The 17,342-nt window shown below is 50.8% G+C and overlaps 1 protein-coding gene across 2 annotated transcripts in view; it reads left to right on the top strand.

Annotated features, from left to right (window-relative positions):
* The first annotated feature begins 654 nt into the window (after positions 1-654).
* WIPF1 (WAS/WASL interacting protein family member 1) overlaps positions 655-17,342 on the top strand; it is a 105,054-nt gene continuing 88,366 nt past the window's right edge. For both annotated transcript variants that reach the window (XM_084892661.1, XM_084892662.1), the window contains exon 1: positions 655-820. The gene's annotated coding sequence lies outside the window, so the exon portion shown is untranslated. The remainder of the gene's footprint in view (positions 821-17,342) is intronic.

The raw sequence follows: 17,342 nt of genomic DNA, 5'->3' as shown, positions 1-17,342 counted from the left end.
AAAACCCCTTGCCTCCACCCCCTAGGCCCTAGGGGAAACACTATTTGGATATGTTTCTACCGGAATCAGTGCTTCTCAAAGTGCTGTTCTTTGAGCTCTCAAAGAAATGCTCGTTGCCTCTCACTTTGGTCTTTTAATTTTTAAGTTTAACAGTGGGTTCCACTCCATTTTAAAATTCATTAAAAAAAAAAAAATCCATGTGAATTTAAGGTGTCTCAAGGCCGGACCCTCTCTTTTGAGAAGGGATGGCGATGGGAAAAAGCTTTCGCCCGGGGAAGCGGGGTGTGTGTGTGTGTGTGTGTGTGTGTGTGTAATAAAGGGGGGCCGGGGAGCCCCGGCGCGGAAAGCTGGAAAGGGTGCAATCTTTGGGGGAAGGGCCCTCGGTTGGACACCCCTCCCAGTTACCAGCTCCTCTGCAAAAGCCGCAGTGTCCCCCACTGCGCAGGGGAGGCGGTTGGACCCCCGCACCCCTCCCGGACTCTAACCCCCCTCGCGCCCGCCCCCCGCTCCGGGGGGACCGAGGCCCTCGGGGCTGCGCCTCGGAGCCGCGCGGGCTGGCGGGACGCCCCGAGGACAGGCCCAGGGCCAGCGGCGGCCTCGCGGCGCGTCCACATGCGGCGGGGCCGCGGGGCGGGGCGGGGGACCGGGAGCCCGGGGGGAGGGTTCACATCGCCGGGAAGTTCCCGGATGGTCGCAGCCTCCCAGCGCCGAGCGCTTTTCCTGCCCCGCGGCTTAGCCTGCCCCGCAGACGGGGGAGAAGTTTCCCAGAAAAATGCCCGGCGCGCCGCGGCGCCCTGGAGCCGCCCGGAGACGCTGCGCGGTAAGGGGCGCGCGGCCGCCGCCTCGGGCGCCCAGGTCCCGGGTCTCCGGGGAGGGACCGCGGACACCCCGCGGCTGCCCGGGACCCCCGGGGGGACTGAGGGCGGGGACGCGGCTGGGCGCTGGGGGGCGCGGGCGGGGGGCGTCGGGGCGTCGGGGCGGCGGCGGGAGGGGTGGGCGCGGGCACAGCCCGGGAGGGGCGCGTCCCCGGCCCCGCGGCCCGCGCGCCCTGCCCGTCCGGCCGGCGGGGCGGGAAAGGAAGGGGCCACGGAGAGCCGGACTCCGGGCGCGGGCGCGCTCCTGCCTGGGCTCCGGGGACCCCGGCCGGCCGGGGGGCACTCGGGGCCGTGGGCGCCGTGGTGAACCGCGAAGTGAGCCTGGGCCGCATCTGTGCCCCAGCCCGGCCGACGGGACTGGGGGCACCCCGGGGCGCAGTGCGTGCCAGGGAGCTGCCGCGCCTTTTCCGCCGCCGGGGGCCGTGCCCGCCCCGCACGCCGGCCTCCCCGCCGGCCTCCCGCGGCGGCCCCGGCCGATGCTCGCCCTGCAGCCGTGCTGGGCGCGCGTTAGTGTGTGTGCGGACCTGGGGCACCCGGTCCGGTCCGCGCCTTTCCTCCCGCCCCTCTCCGAACTTCCCGACAGCTGCACTGCAGTCTCCCCACCCCCACCCCACTTTTTCCTATTAAAATAAGTCTCTCTTTTATTTTAAAAGAACAGTTAACGAAAGTTGCAAGTGTAAGAAGAACCAGCTGCCCAAGTCGTGGGGCTGGGGAGAGGAGGGGAGTAAGGGGGGTGGGGTGGGGTGGGGGTGGGGGGCAGATCTTAAACTGGTGCTTAGACAGCGAACTGTTTAGGACGAACAAAGGGTGTGTCTGTGTGAGGAACCCAACCTGGCCAGATCCCTGGTCCTGCCTAATCCCAGAGGAGCCGTCCTCCCGGGCTGGGCTCCTGGCCTCAGACTGCCTCAATTGTCCAGGGAGCCTCTCCACTTGTCAGATTGGGCGGACCTGGTCCCTTTTTTCTGAAAACTGTGTGTCCCTGTTGTCCCCTGGATAGTCCCTGGATCCCACCCCCAACTGCTGACACCAGGTAACCCCAGACTCCAGGCGGTGCAACCGGGAGGCCCCGGCAGAGCGCAGTGGGGCGGGTGTTGTGTGTGTGTGTGTGTGTGTGTGTGTGTGTGTGTGTTCTGTTGCCGGTTTCCAAAGGCAATGTCAAGCAACAGTAGTTTCGTTTGGATGCATTGGCATATTTTTCCTTTTCAAAAATGCTCTTTTTCTATCATTACTAAAATAATTTTGAGAAATTTTCCATTTCTGTTTTTATAAATCACATTTTTTTTACTTCTCGAGGCGAAGGAACCCTGCATCACCCTGACTGGTGTGGTTCCGTTGCTTGAGCAATCTCCCCTGCGCGGAAGGATAGCCAGCTGGATTCCCCGGTCAGGTTTCGGGTTCCATCGCTGGTCTGGGTTCATGTGGGAAGCATTGGATCAATGTTCCTCACATCACATCAATGTTTCTCTCTCCCTCTCCCTTCCCCTCTCTCTCTTTAAAATCAACAAAAATATTAAAAAAAAAAAAAAAAGAAACTCACATCAGCATTTTTTATCTTCACGGTGTTCAAGGCACAGCCTTCTCCTTTTGCTGTGTATCTGTACCTGCCCGTTATCCCCGCAAGGCTGAGTTTTTCAGGAACCAGATCCCCAGCCCTCTGCAGACGCCCTTTTCTGAGCTGTGGAGTGGAAGTATGCAGAGTACACTCTGCAGACGCTACTAAAAACCCTGAGATATGAGGACCAAGTGTGGCAGTGGGTGTGAAACCGCCAAAGGCAGCACAGCCCAGGCCGGAGGGAGCCACCCAGACAGCGGGCAGTGTTAGCACGGAGACACAGCAGGACGGGGGCAGCGAAGAGAAGGTTGTCTGGCCTCATCTTTTAGGTTTTCTGCCTCTGGTCCTCTAGCCGGGGAGGAACCCTCTTTTGTGGGTTTCTGGGTCTGTGTCACTGTCTTTGGATGTTTCAGGTTGTAATTTTTAGAGACATATATGTTTCCTACAGTGCACATCAGGAGAACAAAATCAAACCATAGTACCTGTTACCTGTTGCTATAATGTCTTCACTGTTAAGCACCGGATATTTGGGGTTTTACCTCCCAGAGCCATGGTCTTCCTGAAGCCTGCCCACCAGGGACCTCCATGCAGAGGCTCAGCACCCACAGTTACGCCGTGGCGTGGGAAGGTGTGGGATGCTTATTCCTCGTTCACAGCCGCTGCCCACACATGTGAACCAGGCCACAGGTGGCATCGAGCCAGACACTCATCCAGCACCGAGGGCCCCTGCCGGGGGCCCTGCTGTGCCCTGTGCTAAGAGTAAAGGGGGACACTTCGCTCAGAAAGAGGTGACGTTTGCCCCCCCCCCCCCATGCTTACCTTCTGGTAGAAATGAGACATGGTTTCAAGCAGCAGGCATGCACGACAGAATGTTGTAAATAAGGTTAAAAAAACAAACGGTACAGATCAAATACGGGGAATGCAGAGGAGAGTGCAATTACACCCAGCTGGAGGGGGTGGGCCCTTCCCTCATTTGCTGGTCCATTGAACAAGCGTTTATCAAGTGTCTGCTCCGCGCCAGGCAGAGTGTGCGTCGTGCTCCGCCTTCCCCGCGGCCGCTGAGGAGCAGTTCGGGGCCGGCCTCCCTGTGACCAGTGAACACTTCTCACTGGGCCTCCTGGTGCTGCCCGGCCCAACATCTGTCAAAATCACGAACTCCGTCTCTTGTGTACTTCGGAAGAACAAAAACTCTAGGCTCACCGAAGCCCCCAGAATGCCTTCAGTTAGTTAAGTAATGTGATTCCGCCCCACACGCTTTAACCAGTCGCTGCTGGTCCTTAGCCATGGGCGTGCCTGGAAGTTTATAAAAGTTTGATTCTGTTCCTGGGGGTGAGGCCCAGGAATCTAGGTTTTGAAAGCCCACCTGGGGATGCTGACGTGAGGCCGAGGGCAGAGCTGCTAAATGTTAAAGTTCGGGCCAGGAATTCGGACAGGCCTTGCTTCCCTGCGGTCCCAACCCGCTGTCATTTACAAGTTCTGCAGCCTCTGCTTCTTTACCTGTAAAACCTACCTTGTTCTAAGCGTGGGAGGAAGGCATGGATGTGGGACACGCAGCAGATGGTGCCGGTCGGTATTTGTGGGTTGTGATTGCTCGCATCAGTGTTCGCGTGTATGAGGCAGTGTTGTGATTCCTCTTTCCACACAGAAGTACAAAAAGAGCCTCAACAGAGGAACTGCTTTTTATATAAATTAATGTTTCCAACAATCCCTTAGCTGTCTGTAGCCTACTGAGAGCTTCACACCCGTCACCTCATGTATTCTCTTAACCCCGAGGAAGGAATCTCACAGAACAGAATCTCAGTCCTTGGGGCTCCCGGCCCTCGGTGTCTGCTTCCCCAGGGCAGCCTACTCTGCCGAGATCATCGGGGCAGACGAAGGGCTGGGAACCAGCGACTGCTGCCTTCCTGGCCCTTCGGCACCAGGAAGTGTCAGGGTACCACACTGTGGCCACACGCAGTGTCCCTGTCACTATGGGGTGGCCAGTGGGACTGCCTGCCCCCACAGACAGCTTTGGTCACAGGGGTAGCACCTGAGCCTGTGGGATGGACATCCCGCTGCCTTTGTGTTCTTTCATGGCCAGGGAACTTTGATTGATCGGAAACATGCTCGCTATTAGTCTTCATATTAGTTATAAATTGACTTTGCTCCTACTCAATAAAAGAAAAATACAACTAATTTAAATAGCCCACACGATTACCTACCATTTTCATTAGTTTAGAAGTTTCAATAAACAAGGCTCATTTCGTAAAAACATGTTGTACAAATTTAACATTTTAGCATTGCTTACTATGGATATATTTTTTTCCCCATCTAATAAGCCACCTTTCCAGGGTAACTCAATTTCTTCTTTTTAATTTTCTTTTATCTCTTAGTTATATTAAATTAAGTGAATTGGATTTTCAAAACTATGATCCAAGCCAAGCTTTTAAAAGAGTCTCTCTTTCCTTCCTATTCACTTGCCTTATTTTCCTTCCTCCCCCCCTCCCCGCCCCCCCTTTAACATTACCACTTACTGTTTGTCATTTAATTGAGTCATTTTTGGTCTCATAGCCCTGTGAGAGGTACTGCTCATATACATGGCACCTGAGGCTAAGAGAAGTGAGCTCACTCGCCCAAGGTCACATAGCCAGTGAGGTAACCAGTATTCAGACAGGGGGGCAGTCTGGTCCCAAACTCTGCACTCCTCACCCTTCGTTCCCCCTCTGGCGGCATTGCACACCCCTTTTCCCGCAGGGGGCTCTTTCCTCTCCCCTTCTGTGTGCTTTTGCATTGCCAGTTCTCCCCGCACAGCTACTTCTTTTCGCTTGATGTTGAATCCTATAGATTCTTCATGGGCCACAAATACTTTTTAAGAAGACAAATAATAGACTTGGCTAATACTTGATAAATAGAGAATATAGGTGAAATGAACAAGAAGCACAATCACCTGCACATTTCGCTAGTTTAGTAGCTTCATTTCAACATGGTTCACATTGTATTATAAAAACATTTCTTTTCAAGAGCCAAAATGCTCTCTTCTCCACGAGCCAGTTCCTGCCTCTTCTAGTAAATCCTCATACTTGATTCCTTTAAAGGCATGTAATGTGTACACCTTATAACATAGTGCTACTATACTGCTGCTGTGTTCTTAACAGCTGTAGCACTTCTGCTGTAGGGATGGAGCTGTGTGACTGGTGCATTATTAGTTATTCATAGTCACCCGTTAGAGTTGGCACTGCCAGCTCAGTGACCATCAGCTCACCTGTTAGCTCTTGCTAATGATGCCCAAACAATCAATCCATTGAGTCAAGTCAAACAACCAACCAATTCAGTGACAGAATAAATATAGTCATTTTGTTGGCATTCACAGGCCAAATGAGCAGTTGGTTGAATTTCGTGTTTTTCCAACACTTGTGTGTCTCCTCAGCCCGTTTCTGAAACCTCCCAAGCATTTTTTCTATAGACACATATGCAGGAGATTTTTATCTGTGGACTGAAGAATTTAGGGCTGGGTGGGGCCAAGAGAGAACTCTGGTACATCAGGGGTCTTCAAACTACGGCCTGGGGGCCACATGCGGCCCACAGAGGAGTCTGATCCGGCCCGCCAGGTTTTTTGGGCAGTGAGCGCAGCCGAGGTGTTACAGTAGGAATTAGTAGTTCATATAGTCCGGCCCTCCAGCTCTCTGAGGGACCGTGATCTGGCCCCCACTTTAAAAAGTTTGAGGACCCCTGTCTTAGAGTGATGCAAAGCTAAAGTGTTGAACATTTTATCAAATAATATTTCAGGAAACCCTGAGACTCTCCCAACCCCCAGCCCCAGCAGAATAAATTTTGAAAGCAGAGAACCTTCAGACCTTGGAGAAGATCTTGTCTGTCCTTCCTTCCTTCCTTCCTTCCTTCCTTCCTTCCTTCCTTCCTTCCTTCCTTCCTTCCTTCCTTCCTTCCTTCCTTCTTTTTAACGATTTTAAATAGATTTTTGAGAGGTGAAGTAAGAGGGAGGGAGAGAAACATCGACCACTGCTGTGAGAGTGAAACTTGTGAGAATGAAATAACAATCTGCTGCCTCCTGCACGTCCCCTACAAAGGATTGAGCCCACAACCCAGGCAAGTGCCCTGACTGGAAATCGAACCCGCAACCTTTGGGGCCACAGGAAGACGTTCAGGGCACCTTGGAGCAGATCTTGAGGAAACATGTACTTAGCTATTTTTTCCCCCTGAGAATGTAAACTGTGAGCTCAGTGTCTTAACCACAACAGTCTTGTGTTATGCGGATGGATATTTAAATGATGGAGACAGTCAGATCTGTCTGAGATATAAGAGGGAAAACATGGGCTGTTAACAGGCCCAGGTCCGGGAAGTAGCACATGTGAGTGCTGGGGGAGGGACCTCCAGGAAGGACCGAAGTGATGGACTGAGAGGGGTGTGGGGAGGGAGAGTAGAAGAGAACTATTCTAGTTGCCTTTCCCAGATCTCAGGCTGAGGAACACCAAGACAAGCTTTCCTATGGTACTGAAGTTTCTAATTTGAATTTTGAGGGTCTAGAAAAGGCAAAGTAGTCGAAGGCCTCTAAAACCTTTTAAAAAATAGTAGAGCAATTTATTTAGCAATGCCTCATAGTACCTAGTAGGACCAGAATGCTAGTAGGTTGCTATGCATTTAAGAAATAACCCAATTGGTTCATCAGTCAATGCTCAACCACTTAGCCACACCAGCCAGTCTGTGATGATTTGATATGTTTCTATATTACAATATGATTACCACCATAGCATAAGCTATCACCTTTCATGTCATATAATTATCATTCCTTTTTGTGGTGAGAACATTTAGGATAGAGTCTCTTAGCAACTTTCAAGTATATAATACTAGAGGCTCCGTGCACGAAAATTTATGAACTCAGCGAGGGGTAGGGGTGTCCTCAGCCAGGCCTGTGCCCTCTCGCAGTCCAGGAGCCCTTGGGGGATGTCCAACTGACTGCTTAGGCCCGCTCCCCATCTGGCCTCCCTCTGAGGGAGGTTACCTGTGGTCCGATCAGGGGATGGTGCTAACGAGTGAGCAGCTGGCCCCACTGCCGCCTGCCATCACTGCTCCATTGGCCTCCCTCTGTGGTGAGTGGCTAGCCCTGCCTCCCGATTGCTCTTCTATCGCTGGTCGCCTCCCTCTTCCCCCCTCCCCCATCACGTTGTCCTCTCCCTCTGCCCACTGGCACCCACCTTGGCTGCCCTGGCACTGCCAGCTTGCCAGCCCACCCCCCATAGACTGCTGATTCTGCCGTTCAGTTGATTTGCATATTAGGCTTTTATTATATAGGATAATATAATAAATATAATACAGTGTTTATTTTATTATAGTAAATATAATACAGTGTTGTTAACTACCGTGTTTCCCCGAAAATAAGACATCCTCCGAAAATAAGACCTTCTTACAGGTTTCCATTTATTATAATAAATATAATACAGTGTTGTTAACTACCGTGTTTCCCCAAAAATAAGACATCCTCCAAAAATAAGACCTTCTTACAGGTTTCCTTCTGAGTGAAATACAAGGCATCTCCCCGAAAATAAGTTGTCACCCCCCCCCCCCCCGGCTAAACATGAGAGATTTGGTCCACTGATTCTGAAAGAAATTGAGTCACAAGAAATTCACCAGGAAATTCAGGAATTGGATTGTTATGATGATGTTCCAGAAGATGATGACATGATTGTCATTGAATAACTGAGTAAATTCTTAATACTGTAGGATTCACAGTTTGTCTGGTTTGTGTTGACAACTACCGTACTACCGTACCGTATACAGGTAATCAATTTCCTTTATTTTCATTTAACAATAAATGTGTACCGTATTCTTCTTCATGGAAAAATAAGACATCCCCTGAAAATAAGACCTAGCGCATCTTTGGGAGCAAAAATTAATGTAAGACACTGTCTTATTTTGGGGGAAACAGGGTATAATCACAATGCAGTTCAATGGGTCTTCTAAATGCACGTCTGTACCCTTCAACCATCATCTCCCCAATTTCCCCACCTCCCAGCCTCTGGTAACCACCATTTTACTGTGTTTCTGCGAGGGGAGATTTTTAAGACTCCACATATGGGTCAAATCATGCAGTGCTTGTCCTTTTCTGTCTCATTTATTTCACTTAGCTTAACGCCCTCAAGATCCATCACGTTGTCACAAATGACAGGATTTCCCTTTTTCTCTTGGTGGAATAATATTTCATTGTGTATTTATACCATGTCTTCTTTATCCATTCATCTGTTGATAGACACCTGGGTTGTTTCCAAATTTTGGCTCTTTTAAATAATGCTACAATAAACATCCGGATGCAGATACCTTTTTGATATCCAGGAGATTTTTTTCCAACATAACAAAATGCTATAGACTTCCTCTCCAAATTAAAAACTCGCTTATGTCATGGCTGCTTACTTAATCAGATTGGCTCAAGTTGTGTGCTAATGCACCAGTTCTCTGAATATCCTTGTATGCGAGCTTGACTCTGCTAACATACAGAAGCTTTCACTTCTGTCAGAATCCCCAAAGTGGTATTACTTTCCAAAAGTTACAGTTATTATTCATTTGACTCACACGATAGGAAATTATATATTTTCCCATATTCTTGCCAGCTTAATTCATTTTAGCAGTATTAAATTTCCAATCTCTTTTTCCTGTTTTGTTTCAGATTTATTTCTTTAGGGAGCACTTGTCACTATCTTTACCTTTTTTTTTTTTTTTTCAAACCATTCATTTGAATTATTCATGCTCTGCCTTTTCCTCAGCTTTCTAATGTGCATAGGATTTCTTATAGAACTGGAGAAGAAAAGTTGAGCCCAAGCTCACTGAACTTAATCACTCTACATCGAAACTAAACAAAACACTTTATTTCTATTTATAATAAGGTAAATATGGACCTCTCAATCTTAATGTCTGCCTTCTAAAAGGAATGGTCTCAAGAAATATAAATGTTTTGATGGGAAAAACAAAAACAATACGCGAAGATGGGAAATTGTAAAGGCATTTTAAGCTTGCAAAGCTAGTGAGGCATCCTTCTCGAATCCAAAAGTCTGAAGACAAAGGTTCTTTGAGAGCATCAGGTGTAAGTTATTCTGAATCACGTCCAGAGGAAAAAGGAATCACAGCAGATAGGAATTCCAATCCGGAGCATTGTTGAAAGCCCCTGCCCTGCTGCTTCCGCTTGTTTTTCTGGGAGGTGAGACTAGATTCCATTTCTCCTGTCCTTGCCGTTGCTGAGTTCATTATAAAATTATTTGTATATAACTCCAGGAGTGCGTTGGCTAATCAGAAACAGCTGTACGACTGGATTCGTTTATAATGAACAGAATGACTAAATCAATCAGCCAAATTTCTTGCATTCGGGTAGGTGGGGGCCAACATTGTGTAGCTCAGAATAATAACAGCGCGTTGTAACTGACCTGACAGATGGCAGAAAGATTGCATCTGGGCAGCACACGTTGGGATTGAAAATTAAGGAACCCTGTGAGTCCTTGATATCTGCCACCATCAGTGCTGGTGCTTTAAAGGCTAAGGAGCTTCATAAAGGGACATCTTGTTCAGAAAAGAACCCGGGAGAGTTGCCTCCTCGGAAGGCTGGGTCTCCTGAATGAGGCTGGTCTGTCCAGATCGGGGTCCCCTGACAGATAAGAGCGTGCGTTCTGCCAAACCTCACAGGCTGGGACACGCCAAGGCCCTGGGCTGGGAAAGTGTCACAGACAAGGCAAGCAGACTGACCTGTGTGACCAGAGGGAGCCACACTAAATCAGAGAGAAGACACGAGTTCCCCAGCGAGATGGGGCCAGAGCCCTGATTGATGTAGCCAGAGGAATTCCCCTGGTTATGTGCTCATGTGCAAAACCCAAAGGTCCGTGAGAGGGGAATGAGTTCACAGAATGCACCCCATCCATCTGGCTCCTTGGCGGTAATCTTGAGACGGCAGGTCTGAGAGCAGGGAAGTCTTTAGCCCTCAAGTCTCCGTGTGTGGCGCAGGCTTGAGGAACCCTGGACTCGACTGCTTAACACAAGTCATTCTCAAGGGCAGAAGTCCACCGGCCCCAACTAGCCAGAGTCATCAGGCGGATTGGGCTCCGGGTGCCCAGTTGGCCTGATGTAGAGTAAACCTTGTAGGGCGCTGCCTTAGGGTTTGTCCCGTGAGTAGCACAGTGAGGGAAGGTGCCAGGGGGAATTGGCAGCTGCCCTCTTGCTGCCCTACCATAGCAATGGCACTGGAATTTGCAAACACGTCTTCTTGGGGCCCTACATGCTGATGCCTCTGCCCTGACTTCACGTTGACCCTGCCCTGGGTTGGGATGTCTATCAGTCCTCAGAGAGAGTGTAGACTTTTGAAAATTAACTCCCTTGAGGGGTAAGACCTGATATCAACTAGCCCATTTACTGAATTCCTTTCGCATTGAATCTGCTGACGGTAGAGTGGTAAAGTGGCAAGAGCAGTAAACCAGGAGTTCAACACTTGTATTTTTTTAAAAATATATTTTATTGATTTTTTACAGAGAGGGAGAGAGAGGGATAGAGAGTTAGAAACATTGATGAGAGAGAATCATTGATCAGCTGCCTCTTGCACACCCCCTACTGGGGATGTGCCCGAACCAAGGTACATGCCCTTGTCCGGAATCGAATCCGGGAACTTTCAGTCCACAGGCCGACGCTCTATCCACTGAGCCAAACCGGTTTCGGCAACACTTGTATTTTTAATCCCAATTTTGTAGCCTAGTGGTCACATGACCTTGACAGCAATAGGCAGTATGCAAATATCTGTAAGAATGGGGGAAGATTGAGGCTAGTGATGGGACAGATGGAACATCTCTGGATAAGGCGCTGTCTAGACAAGGTAACTGTTAACCTTTTAACTTACCAGTCAGGAATATGATGAGTCTGAGATGTTACCGTATGGTGCCCATGTTTGACTAGGTATTTGGTCAATAAGGGAGAGAAGTATGTGTCTATCACATTTCTCATTTAGCTAAACCAGTATTGTGTGTTATGTGTAATATATAAATGTGAAATTACATTTCAGCAAACTCATTCAGTTGTTCATTTTTATTTGCATCTCCCTGTATGCTTGCAGAAGAGAGAATGTTAACTATTACCCAGAGGTTTTCTTTGTGACATTATTTGCGAGAGTGGAATATGAGCTGGATGAGTCCTGGTCGGTCTGCAGACCTTGCTTTATTTAAATGCAGTGAAAATCACACTACTTTACTGTATGTATACACACACCCATTATGCTCATCCTTATTCTGAATTAGCATACACGGGCTCACAACACAAGTCACCTGTCCTCACCATCTACCGCACACAGGAGCATGTGCGAGCACAGGCGTGCACAGGTACATCATTGGCTAAACCCACCTAAAGAGCTCTTCAGATATAACCAGGAAGTACCAATTCCAGGCTCCAGTGGGAAAACACATGTATTGCTGTAGCTTTATATCCATCGGCCTTTGTAGTTTCTTAGAAGGCAGCGGTCACTGCTCACCGTGGTGCTGTGTGCCGTCTCAGACAACGCACCACGTGCAGGTGACCATAATGCATGCTTCGATGGTGATGGTGCTGACTCCTGGGAGCGGATAAAAACACCAGTGGGGGCTTTCCCCGGGGAGTTCTACCAAGACTGCTGCTTGGTGGTGGTGACTGGTGCTGGTTGAGGCGCTTGTTTGCATTTCTTACTTCTGGTCTGAGGAATCATACATCGCTGTTTTGGCTCAGAGGCAGACCATGTTGGGTGGCATCCAAGAAACTGTGCAGTGGTCTTGCTTCCCGAGATTGCTACTAACATTACGGGCCTCCAGCTGTGCATAGAAAGGTCCTGGACCAACACACTGGCAAATGGTGCCCCTGTGGACTCCCTGCTTTACAGAGAAGTTAGACATGCTGTCTGCCTGGGGAGGTGAACCTTAGGACGGTGTCCCAGAGAGCCCACCCACTGTCTGTAGATAAGGAGAAAACGCCTTCTGAGTTCCAACCCAGAAACCCAAGAGAGGACAGAGTCCCAGGAGAAACGTTCCCTCTACTCCCCTTCCGCTCTGGCCCCAGCAACACGAGGGGGCGAGGAACAGGGAGCAGGGTCCTGGTGGTGGAGAGAGAGCATGGTCAGCAGGGACAGCAGGGGAAAGAATCGGGTGGTCCTGGGGAGTGGGATGGGGAGGCCGGGGGTGAAGGGACTGGATCCTAAGCTTCCTCGCAGGGTAAGGAGCTCCCTGGCTGAGGGAAGTTGCTGGGCCAGAGGGCAGAGGAGTTGGAAGTGCAGGGAAACGAGGTGAGGGGGACTAAGCTGTGGTCTGCCCTTAGGAAGAACTCGCCAGGAAGCAGAAATAAGAAGATGTCTGTTCTCTTCCTGCTTACACAGAAGTCAGGAATGAAGTATTTCTCTTCAGATTTCCAGCAATCATTTTTTAGAGAAGTAATACAGTATTAGTATCATCTAACATAGATCACCTACTGTGTACCAGGCCATGTTCTAAATGCTCTAAGTTAAGTCACCGAATCCGTATACCACCTCTATGAGGCAGGCTGTATGTCTTCATTGTAGAGATGAGGAATTTGGCTTAGTCTCCTTGCCCAAGTTCACGCAGCTAACTTGCCAGATTAGAGAGTCAGTCCCAGCCGGGTGGGTGGCTCAGAGGCCCCTCGGAACCCTGGTGTCCCCGCCTCCGTCCAATTAAGATAGCTGGGCACGGATACAGAGTTCTGGGGAGCAGCCTAGGCTTTCTGTTCCTCTGTTTCCCTGTGTGATTGGGTTATGGTCACCAACTCACTGCAAAAAGGACACCCAGAGATGGCCAACACCAATGGCCGACCCACCAGCAGAAGGGCCTGATCTTTGTGTCTGAACCACCCACTTTGACCCCTGACACCCATCACAGATATGTGTTCTCATTGACCCCCTAAGACCTCAGCGGTCTCTAAGGAGGAAGAAGAATATCCTAGCGTATCACAGATTCCGCCTAAGACTGGTGTCAGTGACTGGTGTCCCATTATGTTCTCAAGAATAAATGAACGACGTAAGTTACGTTCAGCCAGTGAGGAAAGACTGTACTACTCAGCGATTACATGGAGAGCCTTTCCTAAAACCCCGGAACACGGGAGCTGGGAAGCAAAGTTGAAAATGGAGACCGTTTTGCCGGACCTCCGTGTCCCAGGTGAGGAATCAGAATCGCAGAGAAGTTTCGGATGGCTTCCCCAAGGCCGGTGGCTGTTGGTAACAGGGTTGAGACAAGAGCTCAGGCCTGCCGAGTGTCAGTCCAGCCCTCCCTCCCCTGCCTGGGAGTGCATCCACCATCCTAGAAATGCCTTTCTTACTAAATCCCAGGTGAACCCCAGGACGATCTTTCTTTGCTGGTGGGACCGGGGGAACCTTGCCGTACAGGGGTGAGCGGTGTATGGACACCTCCTTCCAGGCAACCCACAGCCCAGCCACGGAGAAGGGGGACGTACCTGCCCTGTGGAGCTCGCAGCGCGGAGCCTCTGCTTTCTGGGCAGTTCCGGGGAGGAGAGCAGACACCTGTCCCCGGTACCCTCTGCTCGCATCACTTGTCTTGAGCGTGAAGGAATCAAAGTAACTCAGTGTCTAGCAGAGTTCAGTGAGGGGGATGAAGGAGAGAGGGAAACGGTCACCTTGTTTTCATAAAGAAAAATATTTCTCAAAACCCAGCTGCTGAGAGTGTCAGGCAGCCAGGCCTCTCCGAGCTCTGGCCTCATTGGCGTCCGAGAGGCCTGCAGGCGGCGTAGGCCCTTCCTGGGAGAGGCCCAGGAGCCTGCGGAGGGCTCCCGGGAGCTCTGCTTCCCCAGCCACCTGGGCAGGTCCACACAGGATTCACCCGGGATCAACAGGCCACCTTGGACCTCCAGACCAATGACCTGGGATCCCCACAGGCCAGAATGGGGAAGAATTCAGATTTTTATCAGATAAAGACAGAAACCTAGGGCCAGAAGGGCACCCGGAACTGTTTTCCCACCTCTGGGCTATGCTCAGGTCCCATCGGGGCTGCAGAGGATCCTTGGCTGGGGCTGACGTCAGCCCTGGTCTTGTGTGACCCCACCCACAGCAAGAGCTTTGGTGCGGGGGGTTGAAATGGTATGTGCAGAGAAGAAACATGAGGGCCATTACCCACAGCCCCTTGACCAGTAGTCCGCACAGCACCCTCCTTTCTGGGCCACTGAGTGGGTAGGGGTGCTTTATTCCTGCAGACCCCACAGTCCTGTCAGCCCCGTGGTGATGTCTCCTGTGGCAGTTTATCTAACCACCTTTTCAAGCCCAGAGGTGGACAGAATGGAGAAGCTCTCAGGCGAGCAGAGGTAGAGCAAAACCAACTCTGTTCTCAGGGCCGATCTGATCCGGGAAGGCTCTCGGGGAGATGCGCTGTTCAGCGGCCCCGCGGGGCCTTTCCAACCTCAAACCCACAGGCCCCTGCTCTTGGTCAGAGGACAAGAGGATCTCTCTCTCTTTTTTTTTTTTTTTTTTTCTGATGTGACCCAGAACTCTTCTAGAATGAAGCCAAAAGTCAGGGGCAGAGCTAGGACTCCAGTGTAAACGTTTTTGATACTCGAGTCCCTGGTCCCTCTGCCTCCAGAAAGGATCAGAATGGCAGTGTTTGGTGACCCATCCTTTCTCTGAGCGTGCTGTCCCAGTGCCAGCCCGCCTCCTGTGATGCCTCCTTGGCGCAGGCTGACTCTGACGTATGGCTGCTCCTCCCCCTCCCTAAGCAGGGACAGTCCGGAAAGTGGCTGAGGAGTCAAGGAGAGCAGAGGGTCCTGCTGTGGGCAGGCACTGGGCGGGTGCAAATGGGCCCCACCTCCTCCTGGACTTACTGCCTCAGCGGCAGAGGAAACTTGTGAACTCCCATGAAACCAGCAATGGGCTGCTTCCTTGGAGGAACTAGAGGGCAGGGTGTGCTGTAACGAACCCTGTTGCATAAGTGAACACGCTGAGTTCCTCCTCCCCCTCCCCCCATGAGGTGCATGGGAAGGACCGGAGGCAGAAGAACTGCACAAACAAGCTCAGTCCTCTACAGAGGAGCCCTGCGCTGTGTGCTCTGGGGCCTAGGAAAACAGGAGAGTGGGTCCCTTCAATGCTTTCCAGAGTCAAAAATATTTTTAAGAGAGAAAATGTAAATGTAGGAGGCTGCACGTGCTTTATAGAGTTAAAACACAACAAAAGCAAGCATGCATCGTCTAAACCAGGGTTTTGAAACCTTTTGAACTGTGACCCACGTTTTTCATGGGGATCCATTGCAGATAGATAGATAATAGAAACAAAAGTTTTATAAAACAATCCCCTTCTTACCCAATTATATACATTTTTAGTACATACATAATATATTTTATTGATTTCAGAGAGGAAGGGAGATAGAAACATTAACGATGAGAAAGAATCATTGATTGGGGAGGGCAGTTAGGGGTGATCAGGCCGGCAGAGGAGGGAAGTTGGGGGGCACCAGGCCTGCAGGGAAGGGCAGTTGAGGGGAATCCAGGCCTGCAGGGGAGGGCACTTAGGGGCAATCAGGCTGGCAGGGGAGCAGTTAGGCATCAATTAGGCTAGCAGGGGAGTGGTTAGGGGGTGATTAGGCTGGCAGGCAGAAGTGGTTAGGAGGTGATTAAGCTGGCAAGCAGGCGAGCAGTTGGGAGCCAGCAGTCCTGGATTGTGAGAGGAATGTCTGACTGCAGTTTAGGCCAGATCCCAGTAGGGCAGTCAGACATCCCTTGAGGAGTCCCAGCTTGGAGAGGGTGCAGGCTGGGCTGAGGGACACACACTCCCATGCACGAATTTTGTGCACCAGGCTCTAATCCTATATAATAAAAGGCTAATATGCAAATTGTCTCCTAGACCAGGAGTTCAACCAGGGTGCAGGACTGGCCAGGGAAAGGGGCTGCAGGTGATTGGGGTAGGGAGCCGATCAGGGGTGGGGCCAGCCAGCCAACCTTTTGCATCCCCTCACCCTGGCCAGCTGGCCTGATCAGCCCCGATCGGGCAGGTCGACTAGACCCTACCCATACACGAATTTGTGCACTGGGCCTCTAGCTCAGTAAATATTTATTGAAAGACATGTTATCTAGTTGTATCTGATTAATACAATTAGACTAGAAAGAGTCCTAATGATTTGTGGTAATATTAATAAAATGCTTTTTGAAGGGCACTTTAACATACTTGATTTATGAGGTATAAGAAGTGACAAGACAGATAAGAAAGACCCCCCGCCCCCCCAAAGTCTGAGCTATAGAGCAGAACTGCTAAACCCCATGTGGGTTTCAGGTCCTCGGCAAAGCAGGCCTTTACAAAGTTGAGGTTTCTCAGGTTTGACCTGTAAGTGAGCCTGAGACACGTTGGGGGCACTGTGCTTGGAAAAGAGAAGTGGGCGAGGTGTTTGGCCAGCGGGTGCTGCTGAGCTGGGAACTTGAGCGTCATTCTGACTTCCCACAGCCGCCTCTGAAGCTGCCCACCTTCACCCGGGGGCCGGCAGTTCGAGATGTGATCCGGGCTTGAATCACCCAAGTTCGGGGTTGGGGGATTTCTCTCGAAAGGAGGGCGCTTGCAGACTACTCTCTGTTGAATCCTAAATGGAGCCTTTGTTTCACGTGCTGAGCCACCCCTGCACTCACGGGGCAGTGAGGCCGAGCAGTGGTCTGGGGCCGTGGAGACCTGGCAGGGGGCCCGGGGCGGAGTGAAAGGAGCCCTCTGCACCCCGAAGCCTGGCTTCCTGTCAGCATCTTGCCCCACGTGCTGGCCTAAGGTCCTAGGCCTGCCGGTCCACATCCCAACGTGCCATCCTGCTGCTAAACTCAGTTAGCTACAGGTCCTTCTTTCAGGCAATTGGTGTGTGTGTGTGTGTGTGTGTGTGTGTGTGTGTGTGTGGCAGGAGGTAGGGTTAGGAAGGGAGGGTAGGTGTTTGCAAAGTGGAGAGGGAAAGATG

This window comes from Pipistrellus hanaki (genome assembly GCF_964339955.1).
Source record: "Pipistrellus hanaki genome assembly, chromosome: 8".
Taxonomy (NCBI): Eukaryota; Metazoa; Chordata; class Mammalia; order Chiroptera; family Vespertilionidae; genus Pipistrellus; species Pipistrellus hanaki.
The sequence above is the reverse complement of the archived record's forward strand: the minus strand, read 5'-3'. Positions and strand labels throughout refer to the sequence as shown.